Source organism: Polistes dominula, unplaced genomic scaffold (assembly GCF_049000335.1).
Source record: "Polistes dominula isolate Pdom_NZ unplaced genomic scaffold, Pdom_raw_medaka contig_168, whole genome shotgun sequence".
NCBI lineage: Eukaryota > Metazoa > Arthropoda > Insecta > Hymenoptera > Vespidae > Polistes > Polistes dominula.
Window position 1 is genome coordinate 639,800 of NW_028301024.1, and position 20,215 is coordinate 660,014.

The following is a 20,215-nucleotide window of genomic DNA, read 5'->3' on the forward strand; positions in this document are numbered from 1 at the left end:
CAAGATTGTTCTTCCTCCTCGATTCATATTTTTATTTTATTAAATTTAATTTTTTTGTCTTTTCCTTTTTCATCGAAACAAAGAAAGAAAAGTTGGTATGAATTTACATCTCGTTATGTATATTTTTCGATCATTTCATAAAAACATTGGTTTCTCGACAAAAAGTTTTGAGATTATTGATATGTAATGAAATATTTAAATATTTTACGAATTGACGTTTTAATAAAAGTTATTTTCTGATTCTTTTTTTTCAGTTTGTTTCTCTCTTTATTTTAATCTTAAATTATAGAATACAAGTCTCATAAATGGTAAAAAATATTTAACCAAATTTATTGTTACAAAAAGGATTTTAAAAACTAAGTATTTTTCATATGTTTTTCTTAACGTCTTTATTTCGTCTATCCTAAAATGTATGTTAGACAGCGCAAGAATGTAGATAAAAACAGGAAATTGAAAACCATACTACAAAAATAATTTTATACCTGAGTTTCAAAAAAAGTATTATTTATATTTACTTAATTTCTGACGAATTATATTTCCTTTGATAAACATTCAACGATTTTGGTGTCTATTTATAACTATGGCATTCAGCATTCCATTTTTATTGCTTGAGTTTGGAAAAGTGTAGTTTTTATCAACTAATCTACCTAGAGATCATACCGGTACCCTTTGTTATTTTAATTCTTTTAATTAATAATTATAATATTTGAATATTTAGAAAAATTTTACTAATTTTCAATAGAACAAAAACATTTTTAAATAGAAGAAACTGGAGACGTGAGAAGAACAAATTAACCTTATTTGCTATTATATTTCAAATAAAAGTACAATACTATAACTTATTTTAGCAATAAAAAAAATTTGTTTTAATTGAAAAAATTGTGAATTAAAATAATGGAGATGAAAAATAGATTTTAGAATCGTCGTAATTCAAAACTCAATGAAACGAAAAAAGTATGACCAAAATTGTTCTTTTCTATTTCAAACATCTAAAGGTATTGGTTGCAACAACAAAAAATACTTATGTGTTCAGACCCATGATAAAGATATTTTAAATTCACAGAAAGACTATCATCTACCTGAGTTACAAGAAAGGATATATTATATTTACTTAGATTAGGACGGCGTATCTTCCCGTCGACAAACATTGTACAATTTATTTTTCAATCTATGGTTATCACATTCGACATTCTATCTTAATTGATACAATTAGAAAGTGATAGTTTTTGTTAGCTACCCCCATCCCAAGATCATACCGGAGCCCTTTGATATATATCATAACAATATTATAATAAATACATCCTAAGTTATTTTACTCTTGAAACTGTGCATTTGCCTCATTCTCTCGAAACTTAGTTTCTTGAAGGTTTCACTTATAACACGTGTGATTTGCACATATAATTGTTTTATTTAAAGTTGCGCCATTTCCACAAAATTTAACTTAGGGAAAAATCCATATGTACTTCTTAAGATAATAGTAAATAGATTATCATTTTTCTCCTCTTATCCCTTTTTTTTTAAATTATTGTTCAGAATTTATTTTTAGTGTAACAACAGAGACAACATTTTAGTCTAGCTTGCCAGCATCGAACTAGCGATAGAAATCGCTAATGAAAACAAAGGGGTTGGAACAGTGCGCTTGTGTATTCGACTTATTTATAGGTAAAGTTTGGAAATAAACTTCCAACGAAAGACAGGAAAAAAGAGAGAGAAAGGGAGAGAGACAGTGTTGTTGATGGTGCTGATAGGAGTCTGCTAGAAGCAGGGGTGAATTGAATGAAAGTGGTAGGGGATTGGGAATCGGTTTTCTGCTAGAAAACTGGAGTGTCGTGGCCGAAAAACAACGCAGTTATATAACTTTATATAAAGTAAAACAACGACATCTCGTGCCACTCTTCATCTTCGTCATAGTCGTCGTTATTGTTGTTGGTTGCTTCTAGGTTTTCCTTGATGCGTTGTGTGTGTTGTTTATTACGTTCTAGAAAAACTTTATCTCATGAGAAATTAAATCCCACTGGTTTACTCTCGATAAATAAAAGTAGCAGCAGCACTATTTTTGCTTCGACTAACCATTCCTTGTGCATCACTTTGTCATTTACATTAGTATACCAGCAGTCAACCAGCAATTAGTATACTCGTCAGTCGATTTCGCACTAGTTAGGAAAAGTTCTCTCCTCTTTAATCGTATCCTATCATATGAAAGGAAATGTAAGCGTGTATTAAAAATATTTATGTATATTTCAAATGTACTGATTAATTCATCGTGAAATAAGTTTTTTAATAGGATATTTTGTTTATGTTTTTCTGCCAATAATAATGTTAATTAAACTCTTTAAAAAATATGAGTAGAAATTATTCGTTACGAAGTGCCGTTATTATTATAAGCCATTCAATAAAGTCTATAATATGTATGCTATATTACAGAGATGGCCAACTTAATACTAGATAGATTTTTTTGTTACAAAAATTTGTTGGGACTATCTCCTAAAATCTTGCCATTTAACACATTTAAAAACATGTGTTTTGTGCATTAATAGATTACAATAGAATTATTTAATATAGAATACAAAAGCATTTCCGGAATACGGAAAGAGTCAAATATAATTCCAACTTTCAAAAAGGACGACAAATCGAATTGTAATAATTACCGGAGTATCTCACTCTTACCAACATGCTATAAAATCCTGTCGAATATTTTATTAGCGAGGATAGTACGGTATGCGGACAAGATAATGGGGGGTCACCAGTGCGGTTTCAGGAGAAATAGACTTACTACTGATCAAATCTTTACTATTCGGCAGATCTCGGAGAAAAAATTGGAACTTAATCAGCCGGTACACCAAATTTAAATCGATTTTCAAAAAGCGTATGATTTAATAAAACGGGAGAAAATGTTCGAAATTCTAATACAACAGGGGATAACAAAAAAACTGGTCAATCTGGTTTAACTCTGTTTAAAGGAAACTAGTGGTAAAGTAAGAATTGGTAATCAAATATCGGAAAATTTTAGTATGCATAACGAAGTAAAACAGGGAACGCACTGTCAAATCTTGTATTCAATTTAGTACTGGAATTTGCTGTTAAAGACTGCAAAAAAGTAAAGATGGTCTACAGTAGAACGAAACAACGCAACTATTGACATATGCGAACGATATTGCTTTGCTAGGGGACAATAAAGAGTCATTAATTAATAACGCGAAAATATTAATAGATAATAAAAAAGATCTGGAGCTACAAATAAGCGTGGAAAAAACCAAATATATGATCGCTGAGAGATTTCAGAATGTGCCTAAAACTAAAACTTTTGTCATCCGGGATAAAATTTTTGAACAGGTCAGCAACTTTAGGTATATTTAGGATCGATCATAAACCAGACGAACGAAATTAACGAAGAACTTAAGAAAAAAATCAATTTACTCAATGCATGCTTTTATTCGGTCAATACATTACTCAGCTGGGGCGGTTATCATCCTAAAGGTAGTCCTTTATCGTAGCGAAACGTGGTCACTTACGTTACTGGACGAAAAGAAATGTAGTGTTTTTGAAAATAAAGTTCTTCGTAAAATCTTCGGGGCAAAACGCGATGAGGAAACGGGCGAATGGAGAAAACTTCATAACGTAGAAGCACACAAACTGTACAACCGAACATCATTAACGTCGTAAAATCACGCTGATTAAAATGGGTTGGTCACGTGGCGTGCATTAGGGAGGATCGAACGCCGCATAAAATACTGGTCGGTATACCGAACGGAGAAAGACCGCTAGGTAAACCGAGGCGTAGATGGTAGGACAATATTAGGAGGGATCTTAAGGAAATAACATAATTAAAAATTAGCTACAGAAAAAATATAAGTTAAATTTTATTTTTTTATAATATAATTAATAGATAGTCTGAATCAGCGAATCAGCATGTCTCCAATTAATATTAGTAATTTTGTTTGTATTCAGATAAAAAAATGGTAATGAATTTTCAGTATGGGAATCAATAAATAGAGAGTTAGTTGCACATTTTTAAACTTCAAATGTGAATAAACTGATTTACTCAAGTATGTAGATCTAAAAAAAAAGAGTAGAAATATTCAATATATTTGATATTATAAGGATACTTTTTTCGATTAACGTATTTCCAAAATTTTTCTTGAGTTCTCTGACTTGTAAGGTTAAATCAGTTTGTAGAGTTGTAATTTCATTTTCTAATTTGTTTTTTTAATATTAAATGTGTGAGAAATAGTTTCTTTTTAATTGCGATCGACAAAAAATTGCTTTCGGAACAACTAGTCATGTTGGCTACCCCTTCTATATTTTATAAAAAATTTTGCAACAAATTAATCTACTAGTTTTTAAATATTTATTTAAACAAAAATTCTAAGAAGATCTTATTAAGGATATTCACTATACATAACTTTTATTCTCTTCTCTTTAAATAATAAACAAGAATAATCAATAAATTTTATATAAAAATTTTATATAAAAATGTAATTTGAAAAAATGCCCTTAAAGGGCACAGGAACAAGAGGAACGATTTGTTTTCTCCGTGTATTGCTATTTATACTCTCGATTTCTACAAAGGATCTTTCTGATATACTTTAACCACTTAAAATTTAGGATTCGTTAAAATTCGTTTGATACAAGGTTGCAACAGGCAAGATTACGACGTGGCTTATTATTAAGGCCAATTAGACTTGAAATGATTTTTTCTTAGACTATACTATATAATTATATTTTCTGTCATAACATATTCTCGAATTGTTGCAATATCTAAGATATTAGTCATAGATTTTTAGTTTTTTCTAATGAATGTCTCTACTATTAATTTAAGTGGTTTCCGAACTTTTTATTCGATTTACTTAAGAAACATTTCGGAAATATTTCTTTCATTTAAAAAAGGTTTATACAAATTAATCTAAAATATTTCGATCGATGATAAAATAAATGCAAGAAATTTCTTTTGATTAAAATATGTCTCATTAAAATGGAGACAGAAAACTTTCGATAAATTAATAAATTGTAAAATAAAGCAATAATGAGACCTTTGTGATTAGTTTATCCATTTTCATATGTTATTAAGTTTTTTTTAATGTCCTTATTAGGCATATATAAATACCTCATCTATGAAAAATTATGCAAGAATGTTTAATATATCAATGAAAAAAAGATATATGCATAATTTTTCATTGAATAAAAAAAATAAAAAATTTCTTATCCAACATTTACCTAAATATAAATTTGTGCACAAGTACATTCTGTAATGTGATGTTTTACATTATTCTGCAAACAAAACATTTTCTTTTATTTGAATTATCCTGGCTATTTCTGACGATATTTCCATTTGATAAATTCATCGTTTAATCACAAATTTTAAACATTTCAGAAAATTCTTGACTCGTTAGTTCCGAATTATTTTCAATAACGACGCGTAACACTAGATAATCAATAATACAATGTCATTTTAAACACAATTTATTTTTATCTTCAAGTAATGCATCATCAGAAAAGCTTTCTTAGAACCACTTATCTCGTATACATTCATCTATCTTCTTTCTTCCAACTGCCGTACGAGTTTAAAGGATATTTCTCAGATTTTAAATCAATTATAAACTCATAAAGCAAACCAATTTGAATTTCATTAAATTTAACTAACCCTTAAAAGGGTTTAAAATGACAATATAGATATATGGACGTACACAATTAAAGCATTACTATGAATTCCAAATTTCATTTTATTACTATTAACGCGAAATCTAATTCGTAACGAGCTGAAATACTAAAAAAAATCCTGTCTGCAGATCACACGTGTTAGAAGTGAAACATTCAAAAGACTAAGTTTCAAGAGAATCAGACGAATACACAGTTTTAAGAGTAAGATAATTGTAGGATTTATTTATTCTAATATTATTACCATATATAATAAAGGTCACCGGTATGGTCTATGGGTTAAATAGCTGATAAAAAATGCACTTTTCCAAATTCAAGCAATAAAAATGGAATGCTGAATGCAATAGTTATAAATAGACACCAAAATCGTAGGATGTTTATCAAAGGAAATATAATTCGTCGGAAACTAAGTAAATATAAATTATCCTTTTTGTAAAATTAAGGTATACATTTTTTTTTGTTAGTATGGTTTTAAATTTCCCGTTTTCATCTACATTCTTGCGCTATATAACAAAAATTTTAGGATAGATGAAATAAAGACGTTACGAAAAACATATGGAAAATACTGCTGGACTGAACGAAGGTTCTGGTACAAATGCAATGAGAGATCTAATAGAGATCTTTTCGAGAAATAATTTTTCAACTCCATACCCTGGTATTCTTTGAGACCCTTATTACTTAAAACATATCTCGTCTTTATTCTTTGAACCACAAACTTATCTTTCTAAATATTCTCGTCTAAATGAAGATCTGAACCACAAAAAATCTAAAAAACGCATTGAATTGTATCGCTCTCTCAGCTTATCGAACTGTATAAACAATGAGTCTCGAATTTGGGACCCGTGGTAAGCTCCACCAATTCACGCTAGGCATTCAACATGTTAAAAATGTATTTTATTTTATTGAAAAATTAGTATAAGTTTCTTAAATACGCAAATATTGTAATTTTATAATATAATTTTCTTATATGCATGTGTCAGTACATGTCTTTAAATATTTTTTATCATATAAAAATCAAATTTAATAGATTTATTTAAATCTTAATAAATCGAACATATTTAATGGAGGAGGAAAATAAAAATGAGACAATAATTTATTTGCTTTTAAATGGAATTTGTGTCAGCTGCTCCTAATGTAGAATACATTGTTATCTAATTCTTTTTCTCTGATGTATCTTATAATCGTTCTTTTTTGTAATATATTTCAAACAATACAATTATAATATATTCTATGTACTACCTAATTATTAATTATAATATTTTCGAAATAAGGAATATATTACCAATTTTTCAATAAAATAGAAATCTTTTTAAATAGAAAAGAAATGACATGTTTGGTAAAAAAAAATACAGATCACGCACCTTCTTTCTTTATTTCGACCGTCGGTTCGTTTCTACCGTATTCTTTTGTTGATTACCTACGTGCTTATCTCTGTTTTTTCTTCTACCCTTCTATTACTCCTACCTACAAACAGGTATAGTATCGAAATTATTGTATATGTGTCTACGCTTCGTAGTATGCAGTCGCACACAAACACATACATATATAACCAGGAGCGATGACTACGAAGCATAGCACAAAGGGGAGACCGAGAATAGGAAAAACTGCATAGCTATATTCTGTCTCATTCTCTCGCATGCTCAATCCTATATGTTTGTCTCTTTTTCTCTTCTTACATCCATTTCGACCCTTTCCATTCCGACCCATTGCGTTTTCGTTATGCCGTAGCGTTACATATTCTTAAATCATCCTCATTCTAAAGAAGTTTTCACCTAAAAAAAAATATCGCAACCTTACAAAGCCTAAACTAATAACCTTAAAAAATAAATAATATTTAATATACTATATTGTGTAGGATAAGAATGTTGTATATGCATGTGCTGGGATAAAGATCCGATAGGTATAGTCCTTTAAGAAACAAATGGGAAAAAGTCGATAGCTTTTTGAAAAAATGATTGCGTATGGATATGTATCTATGAATACGGGGATGGTAAACAAAGCAGTGATAGTCTATTTTATAGTTTAATATGTATCAACTTAACATTAATGTGCGGGCGCGCGCGTGTGTGTTCGTACGTGTGTGCTGAGTACACGTTTCGCGAAGAAAGGAAAGAAAATAAAGGCGATTTTACTTCTCAATTAATTATCAAAAGGCAGCGAAATAATATCAAGTGATTAGAAAATATCTTAAGAGCATTGCAGTGAGTATACCGACTTTTGTGTATTACTACGATTATTGTGTTGGTTTTTAGGGAATAGTGTGTACTATTGAATTACTAATTTAATTTCAATATACATTAGATTTTATATGTATAAATTCAAAAAAAAAACTAATAGTTGAAGTCTAAGATTGAAATTTGATCCTTATTTAAAGTTTGCTTTATATTTTATAATAATGCCCGTAGTTATCCGTTTCTCTTTCTACATGTGCTTTGAAAACCAATTTTATGTTAGTTGTGCTGTTTAATCTAATATACAGATCAAATTTCCATTTCATACCTTAATTAATCATTTTTCGGTATAATTATTTCGAAATTTATATATTTTCAAAGTTTATCTAGTAAATAAAAAAAATTCGCAAATTAACGAATTTCACAAAATAACGCTAACCTATACATACATATTTTATTGTGAAAGATCGAAATTAGAGAATGTTAAGATTCAAAAGGTCACTTAACGACAACATACTAAATAAGTCTGTAAAAGACCAAATATTTGGTATTCGGGTTCCGTTCTTATACATTAATATTTCAGACATACACCAAACGACTATGTGAATCTTTACATTCTCCAATCTTTTAGTAAAGTTTTTTACAGTAACACATATATTATTGTATTTGTAGTACTTAACATGAATTCCTGTATATCTGGGAGCGAATATTATATGTATAGAAAAAAATCTTGATAATACATCAATACCCCCTTGACTTTAAAAATATAATCACTTAGAAATATTACAGTACTTCCTAATTATCAATTGGTAGTTTATAGAAATAAATACCGATATATTAACGCTTACTCCTTTGAATATACATTCATTTGTCTTTTATTGAAAACGTTGAAAATCGTATTACAAACTGCCTTTGCTAGCAACATTATTTCATGAAATTGGAATACATCAAGATTTAAAAGAAAAAGAGTAAATATGACAAGCTTTCTCTTATGTTGTAAGCGTTAGTTTTATTCAAAGAAACGCTCTTGACAGAAAGATCTTTCTCTCTTCAGCTTACTAATGCTTTTTCTCTATTTCTTTAGATTTTCGTTCAATTTATTGCTAGCTCAAGGTAGCAAACTGGCTAGAGTGAAATAGGAAGGCACTTCGCTGCTGGAAGTACGGACCTTTTGGTTGTTAGTATACTGTCGACAACAACGAGATTCGGATTGAAATGAAAAATCCGGATCGAATTTTGTGAAAAGTGCTCCTTTCAACTCTCACGTCACGCCCGTCCCATTGACCTGACACGCTCTCTACAGAACAGGAAACTTTTCTCTGACGTAGACGACAACAGCCGTGTCAACATTGTGCATGCTTTTCGCCATTTCAAATACGAACTTTTTCGTCCCTTTTTTTCATATGTGACTTGTCTCGTATTGTTATTGAGTAAATAATTGTTAAGCGGCCAATATTTTCGTCCTCAATTTGGTGTTAAACCTATGCAAGATCTTTTCCATTGACGACCATAGGTACGATCAAAAAGAAAAGTTCGATCAAAAACTCTGGCAATTGTAATCTGATTTTAAACTGTGGAAAAGCATTTCTATCCTTCCGTCTATGAATTTTTTTTGTTTCGTTATTTAAGCTGCGTGCTATATTAAACTCCAATCCAATCGCGTTCTTACACTAAAGATTCCTCCCACATAGAATCCTCTGGTTTTTTCGGATAGCTGATGTGATGAAGAGTACGAATTGAACGAATTAACTCGTTAAGGGCAAGCGCGTTAGGGTATAAAAACCCTCCACGCTGGTATTGTTTCAATGCGCTTCAATGCAAGGTGATGAGTGACGGCTCCGCACCTGCGGAGTATAAATTCGCTCTTCACCGAATTGTTCGTACTAATAGAAGTAAAAATAGTGAACCGACACGGCGGATTTCGCTTATGTATGTACAGGAATGTTGCGAACACTTATACGTCGGGTAGTTCTACAAGACATCTTTATGTCATTAATCATTTCTAGGGGTTTTCTTTTTAAGTGATCAGAAAAAATCATAAAAAAGAATGTAGAGAAATATGGTCATAAAAAAATTAAAACAAACTGAAAAGATTGATACTTTTCAGCAGTATAAAATGTGTAATATAAAACCTACAAAAAAACATCACAAAATCAAACGATCCTTATATACAGAAGTTAAAGCAAAAAAAATGTCGATGAAAAATCTATCAGAGATGTGTCCGGGACGGGACTTTACAGTGTGAAGGCCTGAAGGTAACAAGGAAGTAAAAGCCCTCCTAATTATTTGAGCTTTTTTTTATTATTATCTACTTCGAAATTCAGCGTTATTTTATTGTAAACATTTATATTTTTTATAACGATTTTTGAAAAGAATCCAAGAAAATATGAAATTTATGGTGGCTTAAAAATAAACAAAATTATCGAGGACCAATTACAATTTAGAAGCCCCTTGACTTCAACCTCTGTTGCCTTCTCTTTCTGCCTCTGAATATGTCGTACTGCAATAGTGATTGTCAAGATCAAAGTTGACTCTAATATATTTTACTATAATCCCGAAAAAAAATTCAATTATTCCTCGTATCATTTCTCGTCTCATATCAAGCAACTTACAATTACAGAAAGAAAAAGGCTTCCTTTTTGTCCTTCTTTATCTTCTTTTATCTATCAAAACAAAAATTTGTGTCAAATACATGGATGATAATAATAGCAGAAGTAGTAGTAATTTACAAGTAAGGACACCAATGGCACAGAATCTATAAAGTAGATGATTATAATTTTCTGATTATTATACTGGAATTTTTGGGTTATGAAGACGGCACATGGTGGTATTAAATCGAATGAACAAACTTTTAACTTCTTCGAATCGAACTTGAATCACACATCTGTAACTACACCATCTATTTCTCTTGATTAATTGTTCCTACGTTCAAAAGTGAACTTTTTTCGTCAGATTTACTATCTGATCATCGAAAAATCGAATAAAACATCGATAATAATACTTTACGAATAAATCTTTCGCTTTTTACTAAAGATTTCCGTAGAGGGGAACAGACGATGAGTTTTAAACCAAATTTTTGGTCAACATATGGGATCTCTAGCACTTAGCTACGCTATCTGGTGGCTAAATTCAAAACTAAAGTAGGTAGGTCGAATTGCTAACAGTTGATTTTAACTACACAATATTTATGTGGAAATATTTATATTTTTAATTTTATAACTTGCTTATTTATTATTGAAAGTAACAATTGAAAATAACTAGTATCGTTAAACTAAAAAGTTGTTGCAAAGAATTTTTTTTTTTTGGTTAAGTTCCCAGAAAGAAATATAAAAGTAAAGTGTATTGCTGTGTATTTGGTTGTATAAGCAAAGCTTTTCGTGATGAAAAAATTAAGTTCTTTCATTTCCCACCTCCTAATAAACATTTTGTAAAATTTTACATGTGTAAAGCTAAAGCAGAAGACTCAAGACTAGCAACCATTCAATTTCTTAATTGTGTATTTTTCTCCTCGGACAGCTGGAAATTTTCATTTGAATCCTTGAATTTAGTATTGTCATCATTAGCTTTAGTTTCGTCAGGTTTTTTTTTTTTTTCAATTTTTAGCATTTGAAACTTTTTTTCTCGATATTGAAAAACATTCATGTTGGTCCTATGGCTTGCCTTCATATTTTTCTAATGATAATTTATGAAGTTGGCTCCATATGCACTTTTTATCAGTGCATGTGATCATTTGCAAACTGTCCAAATCATTTCTGTAAAAATAAAAAATAATTATAATAAAAAAACTGTTGGAGTCAAAGAGTAATCACAATAGGTTATGTAAATATGATAAAATATCTTACCGGTTATAATAGAGCAATACTGCAACAACATGTTTACAAATACTACTAAAACCATCCTTACATGAACAACTAATTCCAATTATTCGACCATCTTTTAATATTTCACCAGTTATTTCATGTGGACTATTTTTAATATGTGAAGTTTGTAAACAAAAAACTAAAATACATATAATATTACAATCACTACTTGGTACTTGCCCACACTTAATCAAATGTCCGGTATTTAATACACTTTCACCACCAACAAAATTTTTATTGCTTGGTTTTGTGCAAGCAAATTTAAAAATTTCTTGCAATGTAAGTTTCATTTTATTTAACTTAATTACAAAAAAATGATAATCTTATAAAAATATTTTTACGTTGTTCTCTATTTTGTTTACATGCGTAATGCACAGTGACCTACTGACTCTAGTTCATATTTTTGCCGCTAGGGAAAATTTTTCAAGCCACGCCTCTGCCAGAGATCCCAATTACATCTTACTTCTTTCGTCAAATCCTTTTTTAATTGTTTTCATTTTTCATCATTATTCATTGCTTTATTAAAGACAAAAATATCTTTTTCTATTTTATCGATATGAATTATTTTCATTTTTTTTCATTAAGTACTGGCAAGAAAAATGGTGAAAAGAAAAAATATTTTTCTATAAACATTAGAGACCCACTGTTCGCTCATATGATGGATTTTCATAAATTGCTGTTTAAACTATTCTCGAGAGTAAAAAAAACAATTGTATAGTCATATAAACACACGCACTATATACTCAAAACTACAATAAACTTTTATCGGGTTACTATCGGGTATTTGAACTTTCCATTCGTACTTTTCGGTCACACGAGTAAAACTTTTCGAAGAGGTTCCAAAAAATATCAATGAATCATATCGTTTTGATAAGAGTGAACGAATGAACGAGATTATTATAACTTTTTTTTAATATTATAAAGCTTTTAAGAAAATTTTTTTTCTTCTGAAATAATTTAAATTCTGTCTTTCTTTACAATTGAATGCCCTTGCTTTAATTTGGTTAATAAAATGGAAAAAAAATTACGGAACACTATATTTCGTGTCCTGATTATTGCTGAAAAAACAGAAAAAGAAAAGAAAGAGAAAGAGAAAAGAGAGAGAGAGAGAGAGAGAGAGAGAGAGAGAGAGAGAGAGATTGTAGATGGAAGCTTTTGAGTGTTGACTAGTTTCTTTTATAATTAGAAATGAAAAGCTTTACGTGAAGCTCACGTCAAGTAAGTCGCTTGAAAATCTTCAATATCCTTTTTTCTCCCTTTCTCTCTTTCTCTCTTTCTTTGCCATTGCGTTTTGTTACTACTCAAGAGAATAGAAAGAAAGTGAGATATAGAAAGACAGAAATAGATTTACTGGCCAAAAGTATCCGCAGGGGTTTCTACTCGCGTCAATCTAATTCACTCTTGTAATACATTAGTTTCTCTCGTGCTGTGGCCACAGAAGTATATACTATATACATATGTATGCACAATATTCAGTACATATGTGTGTGTTACATATCGGTTTAGTTATGTAACTATATTTATGTATGTAGGTGTGTATTCTACTCTCTATTTCTAATTACTCATAGTTCTATCTTGGTTTCTCATTAAAGCGAAAAAATAAGAGTATTTATTCCTTGTAATTAAGTTCAAATACAGATTAACTATATTATTTTGCGATAGTTCTGTCCCCTTAATTAATAAGCCTTAATTCGTATAATTAATATATGTTGACTGTGATCCAAAAATAATTTAGATAATTGATGGTATTTGTAATAAATCTTATCATATACTTACATATATTTTAATCATTTTCATTTATTTCTTCATTTTAGAAATTAAATTTTGTTTGATAAGTTTTACGCAACAAGAGTTAATTTCTTTGTTAACTTTTTATCTGGTTAAATATTAACGTTTTATATGACCATAGTCCTGTTATTAAATTATCTTATAAGGATTAAGGAAACATTGGTGATTTAATTATTTCCAAGAAGGAAGCTTTAAGATGGTTTTCTTCAGGTTATATTGATCGAAGACGTTGAAGAGAAAGGGAATTGTAAAGTTATGTACCTGCAAAAGAGATAAGTTATAGGTAAATCTCCTCCTCATCGTCTATTAAGGATTAATTATCCGAAAGAACTTTCGATTTCTTGAATCCCTTTCTCGTCTTTCTTCTGTCTCTATTTCCTTCCTTCTTATTACCAGCATGAGGTTTATTCGTCGTCAAACAAAAGACGTTAACGAGGCAACTACAGTGAACTATTTCCCTAGCAAAGCTTCTTCCTCGAGTTTTCGCATGATTCCTTGCGTAGAAATGCCTTGTTCCGTCCGTAATTAGACCTTTACATCTAGCCCCTTAACTTATATATATCCCTCAAATGTACATATAACAATACGCATACAAACACAAACACACGTTCTTTTAGCAAGTATCATCAAGTTTTGATATATTGTATTTAATTAATTGTGCCCTAATGATAGAGAGGAACGGTAAACGTGAGAAATTGAGAAAGTAGATGAATTTACACGGAAGGTACATTTGCTATGTGATTATAATATGTGTTCGAAGCACGGTAAGCGTTAAGTGTTGCTAATTATTACAAATGATGAATTGTAAGATGAGAAAATTAGAATACAGCCCTTGTATGGTAATATAAAGAAAAACAAAAATTAATCTAATGAATTTTCAGCAAGAAATAATAATAATAAAAAACACTCTAATTATTTACGTGCATGTGTTATATAAAGGGAAATAAAAAATAGGAATAATAATATTAGGTGGTTCGGAAAGTAACGTCGCTTTCTAACCTTAAATTCAAAAGAATAAATTTCTAACATATTTTTAGTCAATAATATAATCAACCTCGTTATAAACAACCTTTCTTCATCTAGTATACAAATTTTTAATATCAAATTGATAAAAATCAATCGGTTTTTGATAAAAATATACAAAATTTAACATTTGTAGAAACGATATTACTTTCCGGTCCACCTAATAATTATAAACAATTTTTTAGAAAGAAAAAATTAAAAAGAAGAATAGAAATACCCATGCTTGGAGACAGCAGCGTTTATTATAAAATAACGGTAATTGAATATTATTATGACGTTCTGCCTTATTATATTATATTAAATATTATACAAATTTTTTCGCAGTAGTACAGTTAAGCCACGAACAACATTGAACCAGTAGTTTATATAAAAACAATTGAAATCATAACTAGTAGTAACCATAAAAAACAGCTAAGGCCTATTTTCAATAGTAATTATAAATATTTGGCAAAGCAAATTTCAGTAGCCTATATATATATATAAAAAGAATAAGCAAGATTTATTTTCAGAATTCAAAATCGTGATGTAAATAAATGATTCTTAGACTAAAAGACTAAAATTATAAATGAATTAATAATTCACTAAACCTTATTCAATATTCCTTTACGAAACATTAACCCACTACTCGCCATAACACAAAAATACAAAAACAAACAATTAATTAACTATATAGTGATATTCATACTAACTAATTGGAACTATTTTTGCCATAATTGTGTAGGGAAAACACTTATTATGTATCCAGCTAAGGATATCTGAATTCCCCAAAAACCGGTACCACACAGAAGTTTAAGGAAAAACACTTCAATGAACAGGAAATAAAACGTTAACAAGAATAAACACACTAAAAGTAAAGAAACGCTCTTAACTACTTTCCCGAAAACACTCTCGCTCAAACTATCTCGCAAATCGCCAGTTTATTAATCGCTCTTTTCCGCACTCAATTACACCTCCGAACGCACGTATTGTTCTTACCAACTCTCTCTCTCGTTCTCTTGTTCCCCCTTTATATATTAAAGCCCCCTTGTTTTTGCTGCTAGGCAATACTCCCGTGACAACATCTCGCTAGGCAACAAGTTTGTCTCAGATTGCGCTGCCAGGAAACGCTCACCCATGGCTACAACTCAACACGCTGCGAACTTGCCCCCTGTTTACGCTACCAGGCAACGTACCCTTGTAGCTTCTTCACGCCGCAGACGCACCCACACATACAACATACGCTGCTATTCCCACAATTGTTATATTACGAACAATCTGCGACATCAGAAATAAACACGTGCACAAGATCGACTGTATTTATTAACTTCAAATTGAAGTTTGCAATGATTTAAAACAAAATAAAATAAGAATTTTTAATATTTTCATGGAGCACGTAGTACGATCTCATTATTTTAACAAAAATATTTTATTTTAAAATTGCAGTTATTAACCCTTAGCCGATACACTTCTGGCACCAATCATAGCCGACACACTGGGGCGTTTTTGACCCCAGCCACATAATCGTCTATTCTAAGTAAACTAAGATGTTTTTCATTATAAAAAAATTCACAGTTGTACATTAACTACCCCTTTTCAAGACCATATGAGTGCGATGCAAAAAATTTTTAATTAAATTTGTTAAAAAAAAATATAGTTTGCAAAAAACTCCGAAAAATGACCTTTTTTACTTAAAAATTCATAACTTTTTCAATTTTGCGAATTGGACGCTTAAATTTCAGCAGCATTCTCTCGAAACATATTGCTTTATATAAAAAAATAGTGTGATATTGCCCGCTGAAAAAAAGGTATTTATTTTGAAGAATGAATATCAGAATTTCAGTCATTTTTTAAAAGTGCATTTTTTTATTACAAACCTTATTTCATACTAAAAATTCACAGAAATAAATCGAGGAATGAATGAAAATAGTCAAGGTAATTGGAAAACATACTTTATTACAACTCAGATGATAAAAATATTATTAATTACATGCCCGAACCTGTTTGGCAAAACATCAAACGGTGAACTTCGCAGATTGGGCGCTGACAACTTACGCAACCCTCATTCGTTTTTTTATCTGATTTTCGGGAACAGTCTGCACATCTCAGTCTCTTCGGAAATTTCACTCGTTCGTATCCTCCTCCTTTGTGAACGTCTAAGCCCAGAGTCCCGGCAATGCCGAGTTTCAAGTTACGGTGCAAAGTGACCGTGTCGTTGTACTTTTTCAGTAAATAAGGTCTCATCAGGTGCAATGAAAGTTTCTCAAGGCAACTGATGGCTGTACACTTGTCATTTGAATTGTCAGCCCTTGACTCCAAAAGACGCTTTTCCAAAGTGGCGTCTTCCATGTCTACGTCCAATTCTGAGGACGCATCCGTAGCGTCGGAATATTCCGATTCATGCTCAGAAACTTCTCCACTTTCACTTCCTTCGATCTCTTGAGCCTCTTCGTCCTCGGAAGGAATTTCTTGCGTCTCATCGAGGAGCTCTTGCCGAATCGTGCGACGTCGAAGGTTTTAGGCCATCTTACAATATTCAAAATACTATTACTTTGTGAAGAAGAAAAAATCACACCTTCAAAACATAGTTTACTCACCTTCTTTGACAATTTGTAGCACAAATCCAATCGAAACAAAAATGTGAAAAAAAAATCAATTTCAGTCGTAGCCGACACTCTGGGGTCGTTGATGACCCCGCTCCAATTCACTCAGGTGTCGCAGACAGACTGACGCACTTGACTCACTGGAAACTATACTAAGTGAAAGAGCTACTCTCCAACTACAACTATATGGCACTACGGACCCGGTTTCCGAACATTAAGTGGGGGGAAATTTGAAAAATATAAGGCCCGGTCGCGAACGACCCCAGTGTGTCAGTTAAGGGTTAAAAAAATATATCATGGGTACGGATCACACGTGTTAGAAGTGAAACTTCTTAAAACCAAGCTTCAAGAGAATAAGTCAAATGCAGAGTATTAGTATTAAGATAATTGTAGGATTTATTTATTATGATATTTTCACCATATATATCAAAGGACACCAGTATGATCTTGGGATGGGGTAGCTGACAAAGACTATCACTTTAAAATTGTATCAATTAGGGTAGAACGCCGAATGCGATAGCCATAGATAGAAACAAAAATGGTAGAATGTTTGTCGAAGAGAAGATACCCCATCCCAACCTAATTAAATATAATATATCCTTTGTTGAAACTCAGGTAGATAATAGTCTTTATGTGAATTTAAGATATCTTTATCATGGGTCAGTACACCCAAGTATTTGTTGTTATTGTTGTAAGTAATTTCTTTAGGTGCCTTAAAAAGAACGGAACAGTTTTGGTCGTATTTTTTGTTTTATCAAGTTTTGAATCACAATGATTCTAACAAAATTTTTTCTTCAAAAGTTGTTGTAAAAGAAACATTATAATTCAATAATATTATTATTATAATTATTATAGAGCAAGAGCCACGATAGCCTTCGTTATTTTATAAAAGCTGAAAGTTTTTCTGTGCATGTCCCCTACGCAGGTAAAAACGACCAGCAACTATAGAGTTTGGGTTGTGGTTACTTGAGCAGGTAACTGGTAGTAAAGGTGTATAAAATAGTACCTTAAATTCGTTAAAATAAATATAAAGCTCAATTTTTTTTATATTTCCTTCGGGATAACTGTAGAAATCTCGTCATCTTTATAAACTTATTTAAATTATAATTATACTTTCGTTATAGTATAAAAGAGACCAGGTAGATTGTTTTACCGGTATCTCCATTGAGATACCCAGCATGCAGTTTAGGGGTGTCTGGCAGGGGGTTGCAACTGTCATAAGTGTCCAGCAATAGATGACAAAATTTTTTAAGTTATCCGAAGAAAATATAAAAAAATTGAGCTCTATACTCAACGAATTTATGGTTTCTTTTTTATACACCTTTACTACTTGTTGCATGCCCAAGTAACCACAACCTAAACTCTATAGTCGCTGGTCGTTTTTACCTGCGTAGGGGACATGCACAGAAAAACTTTCAGCTTTTATAAAATAACGAAGGTCTGGCCGTCGTGGGCTCTTGAGCTATTAATTAGCATTAGGAGCTTGAATAGTTATTGAAGCAAATACTAAATATCCCGCCAGTGTTCTTGTCCTTCAGCGCGCGACGACCTCTTCTCCACTCGCGGTCTTCGTAACATATTTCTTTAAAATCTCTCCTAATATTGTCCTCCTTATTTACGTCTCGCACTACCCAGTGGTCTTTTCCCGTTCGACCCTGTCAATGCGCGCCACGTGACTTGCCCATCTTAATAGGCGCGAATTTCAAACATGATATTCAAAATGATATTCGGTATGTTTATACAGTCGGTGTGCTTCTAACGTTATGAAGTTTTCTCTATTCGAATTTAATACTATTATTATTAAAAATGTATTCTATTTTAAATATTCATTTAATATATTTATTGTGAAGCTCTACTACTACTAGCAACTCCTTAATAAGTAAAATTTTATTTAAAAATTGTAATTAATTATTTATGTCGCAAATATTATAATTAACAGTTATGAAATATAGGATTGGATAGAAAGTATCCGCGGAAATTTACTTTTATTTCAAATTTAATTTTACAAAGAATGAATAAACCGATTTAGGTCAAATATGCGCCGTTTTGTTCGATAACTTGTTGCCATTTTGAAGGTAATTTCATTATGCCTCTTTATTCACCAATTATTATGCCTTCTATTCACCAATTTTGGCCGTTTTTGGTCAAGCGCCTGTTCAATTTGGTCAGTTGTTGACAGTATATGTCCGAATTGAGTGTTTGGCCATAGGGCAGCAGCTCATAGTAGATGATTCCCTTCCCATCCCACCAAACACACAGTAAAACCTTCTTGGCCGTCAATCCGGGCTTGGCCGCCGATTGGGATGATACGCCGGCCTTCGACCACGATCTTTTACGCTTTACATTGTCGTATGTGATCCACTTTTCATTACCAATCACTATCCGTTTCAGAAATGGGTCGATTTTATTGCGATTCAGCAGTGTATCGCATGTATTGATTCGATCAAAAAGGTTCTTTTGCGTTAAGTCGTGTGGCACCCAAACATCCAGCTTTTTTTTTGTATCCAGCCTTACTCAAATGATTCAAAACGGTTGTATAAGTGGTATTTAGTTCCTGGGCTAACGATCGAGTGCTCACATGACGGTCTACCTCAATTATTTCCATGATTTTATCAGCATTTTCGACGATTATCCGACCAGAGCGTCGTGCATCTTTGACATCGAAATTTCCGGAACGGAATCGAGCAAACCATTCCTGTGTGCGACGTTCACTTACAGCATCCTCACCGTAAACCATACAAATTTTTCGGCATGTTTTTGCAGCGCTTTTGCCTTTTTTCTAGTAATAAAGATCACATAGCGTATTTCTTCGAAAATTTTACTCATATTCAATGAAATATAACTTTTGACACGCACGACGAATTGCGAAACTGTCCGCATAAAGAATCTAGCTTGAAATGTCATCTTTCAAACGACGTATAGTATAACCCATTAAGAATCATACAAACCGAGATATCGACGCTAGCACCATTTATTGGCAAATTCCGCGGATACTTTCTATCCAATCCAATCTATAGAATATAATAATTGTATTGTCTGCAATATTTTACAAAAAAATGAAATGATTATCAGATACATCAGAGAAAAAGAATTAGAAAACACTGCAGAATATTTTTCTTATAAATATCCAAAGACGTTT

At 31.3% G+C, this 20,215-nt stretch overlaps 1 protein-coding gene and 1 non-coding gene across 6 annotated transcripts in view; both read left to right on the plus strand.

Moving 5' to 3' along the window:
- The window catches only part of GABA-B-R2 (gamma-aminobutyric acid type B receptor subunit 2), a 579,685-nt gene that overhangs the window by 233,547 nt on the left and 325,923 nt on the right, over positions 1 to 20,215 (plus strand). The gene's annotated exons all lie outside the window — the stretch shown is intronic.
- On the plus strand, positions 10,810 to 10,927 carry LOC149031954 (U5 spliceosomal RNA). The gene has a single exon (XR_016177166.1). It is a non-coding gene; the product is annotated as a U5 spliceosomal RNA (small nuclear RNA).